Here is a 9,891-nt window from a genome sequence, read left to right as displayed (position 1 = left end):
CATTTTATAGATGTTTGTAGACATGATTCCTTTAACTTTGGAATTATTTTGTCCAAAGTATAGTTTAAAAAAAGTGTAGTCTAAAAATTTTAAATTATTCTTAACTATAAAAGTTTTTGAACATTTTTTAAATCTTTCAATTTCAAATATTCGTTCATCAGCATATACCATTCGCTGACGTTTTGTCACCATTTTTCTTTTCATAATTAAGCTGGAAAAAAATTAAATGAAAAAAAAAAATATAATAAACAATAATAATATTGTAATCACTTTATTAATATAAATCATACAATATTTAGCAAACCTAAGCTTTTTACCTAAGTTTAAAAAAAAAAAAATTAAAGAACTTAATTATTATTTAATAAATCATATATGTGTTATGTTTCATATTTATTAAACACAATATAACATATGTATACATATAATACTGTTATAATAATTATAATATAATATAATACAGAATATAAATTATAATACATGGACAACATACTAATATAGTGACAACCAGACAACTGTGTAGTGTGTACTGAGTAGTGACTACTGACAATTAATAATAATAATAATAATAATAATAAGTGTTTATAGGTTAACTGCTGAACAGCAGTGTGACCATACATAACACCCTTACACTTAAGATTTAAATAAATACACAATATAGAGTTGATACAAAAAATTCGAAGCTAAGTAATTAAATATTAATTATTTTGAAATAACAAATACAACATAAGAATAATTATACATAATAGTATTACAAAAATTAATTAATCAATAATATAGGAAGTCTTTCTTTTATATTTGGTTTACGCTGCCTTTTACAATTATTTACAATTATTTCTTCACCTCTCTCATTAGTAACTGCATTTTTAACAATTTTTCCTTTAAGATCTACATTTTCATCACTTTCACCATTTATACTAATTGGTCTTAAGTATCTTTTCCTCAAATGTCTACTTGTTCGTCTAAACTCTTTTTTACACATATCATTCACCCAATAAGATCTAGGTGCATTGGCTTTCTTAATAATTTTTCCATTATATCCTCATGTGGCCTAAATTCGCTACACTTTTTTGCATGTCTATCATAATATTGCTTTTGCACGGTTTTCTTTCTTTTTAAACTATTTTTTACTTTATCGAGATTAATGTATTTTGGTCTCAAAAGACTTTCTAAGACAGGTAACTTTTCTTTAAGTTTTTTAGACATTAACAGTTCTGCTGGGGAAAAACTAACACCTTCAATACGAGTGTTTCTATATTCCAACAGTGAAATATATGGAGATTGCTTACTCTCAACACACTTTTTCAGAATTTTTTTACAGATCCCCACATATTTTTTCAGCTAAGCCGTTTGACTGCTGATAATTAGGACTACTTGTTATCACTTCAAAGTTCCAATCTTTCCCAAAGTTCCTAAATTCAATACGGTTAAATAGTACATTGTCAGCTACTACTACATCAGGGCTACCAAACCTAGCAAAAATAGACATAAATTTAGAAATTATTTCACTCGCTGACTTATTAGAGATATGTAACAATTCTATCCAGTTGGAATAATAATCAGCGACTACCAGATAATACTTATGATCAAACTCCAATATATCTGCTCCTAATCTTTCCCAAGATCTGTTTGGTACAGGATGAGATAATAAAGGTTCTTTAGGTTTAGAACTTTGTAATTTAGTACAAACAGTACAAGACTGAACTAATTTCTCTATGTCTTTATCCATACCACGCCAATATAGTAACTCTCTTGCTCTGGACTTACACTTGACTATTCCCCAGTGTCCTTCATGTATTATTTTTAAAATTGGATCTTTCAATACCTCCGGCACAACAATTTTTTTGTTTAAGAATACTAGTCCATTTATAATCATTAGGTCATGTTTAAGATTCCAAAAAAATTTTATGTTTTGTGGAACTTTATTCTTAGTTATTGGCCAACCAGTATTGCACATTTTAATCAGGGTACTTAGTTCATTATCCTTTTCTGTTTCTATTCTAAATAATTCTTGTTTTTCTTTTGACATAGCCAAACTTTCTACTAACTCAAGAACCACTAACTCTATTTCAGGATCTTTATCACCTTCTATGATTAAAAAATCCCTTGATAATGTAGCGTCCCAGCATACAGGAGGACAAACGACTGGTGTTGAGGTAGATGGATTGAGTGTAATAAGTATAACAACTTAATTTGTGATTAATTTATTAGATATTTATTGGATTACTATGTAAATAAAACACTTTTTACTGCACAAATGATTTAGTTGCAAAATATTCTAAGTCTGAATAATTAAATTGGACTGGTGTCTGGCGTGAAGGTGCTTGCTCTGACTCTGGTGGCTCACGTCTGAATTGGGTTAATCGGGGCTCTCCTATATAGTCCAGATAGTCCTACTCCCTGCGTTTCCTCTCCTATCGATAAGATACGCTTGTGTCCATGGCCGAGTCGTGCAAAAGCGTACGCGTGTATTATTCTAATATCGCAGCTTCCCACGCCCATGCGACCGGTCGGCCACATCCTGGTTATTCGCAATACGTAATCTCCATAACCCGACGACATTAATCATATCTCTAGATACGCCTGTCAAGACTACGATTTCATATTTAATATTTCGTATATCTAATTCCAACTATGGTAATATTTTGGAAAGGCTAGGAGTTTGGCCTTCGATACAGCTATTGAGGTCCTACACAATATAATTGGTTGGCGAAATCATACGCCCCAGGGTCACTCATATATATCTAGGTGTATATGCGTGTTTAGATGTCTCAGCGGGACGTCAGTACATAGCAATAATGTATCTGCAATGAACATCTCTTTTCCGGGTGTATACACAATACTTAAGTCATATCTTAACAATCTCATTCTTAGTCTTTGTAGCCGCATAGTCACTTTATGCAAATCTTTTTTGAATATAGACTCCAGTGGTTATGGTCAGACTGTACAACTACTTTTCTACCATAAATAAATGTATGAAATTTATCGCACGCGAACGATATGGCAAGCATTTCTTTTTCTATTTGAGCATATTGTTTCTCAGCATTATTTAAACTACGGGATGCATACGATACTACATGCCCATCTTGTATTAATGCAGAACCCAGGCCATCTCGAGATGCATCTGTTTGTATTATGATAGGTTTTTTAATATCAAAAGTTTTAAGAATTGGTGACGTTGATAACAGTTTTTTAAGCTTATCGAAAGACTGTAAGTGTTGACTTTGCAACTTAAATTCAACATTATTTTGTGTAAGTTGTCTTAAAGGTGCATTATCTTACTTAGGTTAGGTATAAATTTTCCCACATATTTTACTAATCCTAACAATCTCAATAGCTCTTTTTTAGTGTTTGGATACTTTAATTTTACTACTGCTTCAATATGTTTCTTATCAGGCCTTTACACCCTCATGAGAAATTTCATGTCCAACATAATTTACTGTATTTTGTTTAAATTGAAACTTTTCTTTATTAAATTTTATATTTAATTCTCTATGTCTGTTTAACACTCTAATTAGAGCTCTATCATGTTCTACTTCTGTTGCTCCTGATATAATAAGATCATCAAAATAACACAGCACGCCATCTATGTCACCAAAAGCCTCACTTGTCTTACGCTGGAAAACTTCAGGTGCCGATGAAATTCCGAAAGGTAATCTTGTAAAATATTAACGACCAAATGGTGTAGTAAACGTACACACCTTTGAACTCTCCTCATCTAATTTCACATGCCAGAACCCATCTTTTAGATCTAATACACTAAACAACTTTTTACCTTCTAATCCTGTTAATATTTCTTCAACGTTTGGGATGGGATGGTGCTCTCTCCTTATCGCTTTATTAAGATTTTTTGGATCTAAGCACAACCTAAGTCCTCCTTTAGGTTTTTAACAATCACTAGGTAAGTCACCCACTCAGTTTGTTCATTTATTTTCTTAATAACGTTCCTTTTTACTAGTGATTTAATTGTATCTTTTAATTCAGGAATAATACTAAATGGTACTCTCCTATTTGGGCTTATAACTGGAGTTACATTTTGGTCTAAAGTAATATGATATTTTTTTTCCTGTAAATGCGCCTAGTCCCTCAAAGATATCACTATAGGACTCAGTTATCTGCTCTTTATTACTAACTTTACCTTCCACATTTTCCAGTGTTACTGTATCTATCCTACTAATCAATTTTAATAATCTGCATGCGTCTAATCCTAATATAGGAATAGCATTGCTAATATTTACAATTAAAAACTTTATTTTATGTCTCTCACTTTTATTGTTTATAGTACAGTCCAAAACAACTTCTCCTTCTGGTTTTATTCTCTGATCTCCAAAACTTACTAGGACAGTTTTTGTCTTATCTAAATTTTTTAATTTTAATAAATTAGCTGTATGGAGAGGTAAGATGTTTGCCTCTGCACCAGAGTCCAACTTAAAATTAACATTTACTTGGGTATCTCTGAAACTAACTATTACATTTTTGAACCAAGACTTATTACTATTATTACTAACTAAAGATTGAATAAACAAATTATTAGTATCACATTCACTATCAATTATATGAACATGCTTTTTTTCTTTTCTACAAACCGAGGCAAAATGATTTTTGCCTGTACATTTAGCACAAATTTTATTATAGGCTGGACAACTCCTAGGAGCATGTGAGTAGCCACATTTATTGCATTTATTGGTATTATTAACACTTTTAAATGATTTACTTTTACTTAGACCATTTTTTTTAAACTTAAAATTAGCATTTGTACCTTCCTTTGCTTTTACTGCATTCACTCTCTCGACTGCGTTGGTTTTGGTCTGACTGCTTTGCCCTTGTATTGCGTTGGCCTGTTGTCTGCTCGCCTCTGCAGTTCTACAAAATTTAGCAGCTTTCTCCAGTGTAAGGTTGGATTCTCTCAATAGGCATTCTTGTAGACCGATATCTAATAGGCCCACTATCAATCTATCACGACACAGGTTATTTTTTTCCATAAATTCACATGATGCTGATAATGTTTGTAGTTCGATAATGTATTCTCCGATACTTTGATCAGGCTTCTGCTTAGCGTTGAAAAATTTAAACCTCTCATAGACAATATTCTTACGAGGGTTACAATATTTTTCAAATTGATCTATAACTTCGTTCACTTTGGCAGTAGTCGAAAAATTGAATGTATTATACAATTCAATGCCTTGATCACCCATTAGGTATAGTAGTATAGCTACTTGTTGCTCGTTGGGTAAGGTGTTCGTAGACGTCACCAATACATATAAGTCGTACCTTTGCTTCCATCTTTTCCATACCTCAGACAGGTTACCGCAAAAATTTATTTCTGGAGGTGAATTGAAAGCTGTTACTCCCATGACTTCAGTTTTTTGATCATTAGGCATTATTTCCACGTGTTTTTTTTTTTTTTTAAAGACAAAACACTTTCTAATATCAATTAGTTTACACCTGACACCATGTTATGTTTCATATTTATTAAACACAATATAACATATGTATACATACATATAATACTGTTATAATAATTATAATATAATATAATACAATCTTAAAGTCATACCTCGAAAACAGATCGTTCAGAGTCAGAATCAACACTAGACTATCAACCCACCATGAAATTCAAGCTGGCGTTCCACAAGGTAGCGACATCGCCCCATTTCTCTACATTTTTTACACTGCTGATATCCCAGTTAGTCAGTTCACTCTCATCGGAACTTACCCCGATGACACAGCCATACTTGCCTCAAGTGTCAACCCTATCCTTGCCAGCCATCAAATCCAAACTCACCTAAACATCCTTATGCCTTGGTTCAATAAATGGGGAATTAAAATCAATGAAACCAAGTCATCGCATATAACATTTTCCTTAAGACCACATGACTGTCCGCCGATCATCATGAATAATTCCACTATTCCTCACTGCAAGACCATCAAATATCTCGGTCTCACTTTCGACAGAAAACTCACATGGGGCCCCCACCTCAAGGACAAACGAAAACAATTAAATAGTAGACTTCACCTACTTAGACCCTTACTAAGATCTAACACCAACATTCAAAACAAAATCCTTATATACAAATGCCTCCTCCGACCCTTATGGACCTACGGCATCGTACTTTGGGGCCCAACCAAAAAATCAAATGCAAACACGATCCAAGCATTTCAATCAATTTGCCTACGTATCATTGCCAAAGCTCCATGGTACGTAACGAACAAATTACTCCATGATGACCTACAAATCAAAACTATCCATGACACAACCACCAATTTCTACAAAAGATTTCATGGGAAACTCCTCATGAACCTCAACCACCTCATCACTCAACTGGCCTCAAAAACTCTTCCAGACAACCCCACAAGACGTCTCAAACGCAACTGGTGCAGAGACCTGCTTAACTATTAAAATACACTTATATAAGTCATAAAAAAAATATTTTAAACTCTTTGTAAAAGGTGACTCGACTGCGAGTCTTCCTTCATGTCACTCAAAGTCTTTATATTATTCTTATATCATATTTACTTATTGTATATAATGTACAGATTGTAAATTCTCAATAAACGCCATAATTTATAAAAATAAAATAAAAAATATAATATAATACAGAATATAAATTATAATACATGGACAACATACTAATATAGTGACAACCAGACAACTGTGTAGTGTGTACTGAGCAGTGACTACTGACAATTAATAATAATAATAATAATAAGTGTTTATAGGTTAACTGCTGAACAGCAGCGTGACCATACATAACAATAGGTATGATAAATGACAGTTAAAACTTTGCTGACATCGATAACCTATATAATTTGATTCATCATAATCAGCTTTAATTTCTTTTTTTTTAAAATAAATTTTCTCTCGTCGACTTAAGGTTTGCTTTTTTGATTTTAATATTAATTTCATTCATTATTTTTTTTTTAATTTTTTTCTTCTCTCAGCATATTTTTCATTTTCAGCCTGTTGTTTTAATACTTCATTAATTTATTTTTCAATGTAAGTGTATGATGTCATGTTTCTTTAAATTATATAGATTTTTGCAAACTATCTGCTAGTAATACAATATTAAAATAGTAACACACATCATCATTAAATAATAATTGTTTTTTATTTTTACAAGCAAAAAAACATAGCTATAAACATTAAATTAAAATCATAATTTCTTAGAAAAGTAAATGTCATGAAATGTTTGAAAACGTATCATCATATCCATACTTTTTTTTTTAAATGGGAGTAAAGATTAAAAGTTTTAATAAAATAATAAAATAGGTACTTACATAGTTAGTATTGAAGTATCCTTTTCTAAGACTGACTGATGACTGTTTTCTGAATCTGGCTGGCGGTTGCTCTTCACTGTTGTTGAAGATGTTTTTGTGTTTTTGATGGTAGGTAACTGTTTTGCTAGAGAGTCGAGGATGGTTGCTGTTCTGATAGCTTCTTGGTCTGTTTGAACTGTTAGAGCTGCTGGTGAACTGATGATTTTATGTTTAAAAATTGGGTGTTTTATACTAGAGTTTAACACTCTCTTTGAACGTTGAATATTAGGTACCTCTCATAATCCTGAGTTGATTGTACATTATATTAGGTACTTAATACCAGTTTATAAAAATACCATTCTCTTTTGTACATGTAAGAACATGTTTGTAGTCTTTCATGCAAATTCTTATTACATTATTATATGAGAAGTCTATTTGAATATATACATTCTAATTTATTTTAGATTATATTTGATATTTTAACCAGTTCATATAATGTCATGTTCATATATAATCATTTTTTTTTTCAGTTAATTGCTATTAACCTTTAACGTTTTTAAATCTGAAATCCGGTTCTCATGAGAGATCTAATAAATGTTAATATTATATATACATAAATTATACTATTATTATTGCTCATATCATATTTGAAGTCACTAACGTTTCTATATAAAATCTGATTTTCAAGGTGGTCGGTGGGTGATTATTTTAGATCCTGTTTCTTTAATAGTTCATTTAATGCCATTGACTTGTGTTCGTGTAAAACAAGTTTGTAGAAAGGTTTTTCAAGTCATTGCTATTAACATTAGCATTTTACATATCAAATTATTGTGGTAGTGGCTAATATCTGTGTATAAAAAGCCAGTGTAAAATCATTAACGTTCATCAGTCTTCAAGATTTCAATTCAGTCCTCAACACAGTCTACAACGCAGCTCAAAAATGTCTTATAGAACATCAATTATTTCTTCAGAATCAGAGGTAAGTAAAGTTTTTTAAAAAAAACAAATAACAAATTGGAGGTCAGTCGTAACACTACTCAACGTTATGGTTATAATTAATAAGAAACATACATAAAAAATAAAAAATATTTCTTTTAGATATCGGTTATAAAACCACTTGTACATTTTTAAATAAAAAAAATATATTATTTTTTATGTTTCATAGAATGAACATTTCAGTGAATCCGTTGACTCTAAAGTTAAACCGTTAGCATCAACATCTAAAATAAAAACCACTTTAAAACGTGGTGTTGAGAAGACGAATGAAAAAAAATCTACAAATAAGAAGCAGATGAAAATGGTTGGTCAAATTATTTTTATTATAAATAAAATATATATAAATTATATTTTTCTTTTATAGAATGCATCATACAGAGACAATGTTGGTGATCGTTTAAGATCAGAAGAATATGATGAAGTTTTCAATTCGCTAACTTTTCGACAAGGTGACGGTTTAATTACGATAAAAACTACATTTTGAGGAAAAGCCAACTGATTACTGGGTTATAACACATTATAAATGTTCAAATATTGAAAATGTTCCAGTTAAGGTAAATAATTTATCATTAATTTACTTTTTTTAAACTATTGTTTATCTTTTTCAATAGGTATTTTAATATCACTTCATTTCATGATTTAAAAAAAAATATATAATTATTGGTGGAAGTTTAGTGAAGCTGGTGTTAAGTTGTATACAAACGAAAAGTCAAAAGACCAGACATTGAATGTTAGCTTGAATCAGACCATGCAGTCAATATTTGATACGATGCTACAAGACCCAGGACGCCGTACAATCAAAAGTAAAATAATAGGCTAATTATTATGTTTTTTTTTTTTTTTTTTAATGAGTTTTTATTGAATAAACAATACAATATATTATATAAATATTTATTTTTTTTATACTATTAAATCCTGAAGTATTAAGTCTGACATTGTATTAAAATGGTATTGTAATATTTCATATAGGAATGATGTGTCATCGTTTTGCAGATGAGTGTAATAACTAAAATCATAGTTTTGTATATACCTACTGGTTTGTGAATTCATTTCTCTGACAACTGATAGTTAGACCACGGACGTCGTTTTTTATTAGATCGTAAGCTGTGTTAAATGTGGACTGATAACTCGGTAGACGTTTCTGTTTTTCTGCAATGTAGAGGTCTACACAATGTTGAAGCTGTTTAAGTCTACATAAATCTATATGTGATAAAGTAATATAATCATCATTGATATGTAAAGTAATTCAACTCTGCTTAACATTAGTTGAATATGTAAAGTTATCAGATATTTTTGTTCGTCTACATCTGGTGTGTAAATTATTAGTAATTGAAATGTAATTAGATTCAGACACGAGTGTAAACCATTGTTCTAAGTTTAAAGTAATTATTTTCTTTGATAATTTACATTCTAATAACACAATAATCGAAATTTGTTTATCAATTAATAATCCGATTTTAACGCTCTTTTTACTATACGGACGAATGTCGAAGGTTGATTTTGAAACAATTATAGGTAGAACCATGATGAATAATATTTATAATAATGTTTCAGACTATCAATATGAAAAAAATCTAGTATAATGTAACTGATGGAACATATACTTTGAACTGAGGTTTTTTTTCATCAGTAAACATATTA

The 9,891-nt window shown here is 30.5% G+C and overlaps 1 long non-coding RNA gene across 1 annotated transcript; it reads left to right on the top strand.

The window, feature by feature from the left end:
- The first annotated feature begins 8,165 nt into the window (after positions 1-8,165).
- Positions 8,166-8,749, top strand: LOC149059469 (uncharacterized). The gene is made up of 3 exons (XR_016189973.1): positions 8,166-8,233; positions 8,420-8,554; positions 8,615-8,749. It is a non-coding gene; the product is annotated as an uncharacterized LOC149059469 (long non-coding RNA).
- The last annotated feature ends 1,142 nt before the right edge of the window (positions 8,750-9,891 follow it).

This window comes from Diuraphis noxia, unplaced genomic scaffold, assembly GCF_037042655.1.
Source record: "Diuraphis noxia isolate RWA-SAM2 unplaced genomic scaffold, SU_Dnox_SAM2 contig0001, whole genome shotgun sequence".
Taxonomy (NCBI): Eukaryota; Metazoa; Arthropoda; class Insecta; order Hemiptera; family Aphididae; genus Diuraphis; species Diuraphis noxia.
This window is presented reverse-complemented; position numbering and strand designations above follow the sequence as displayed.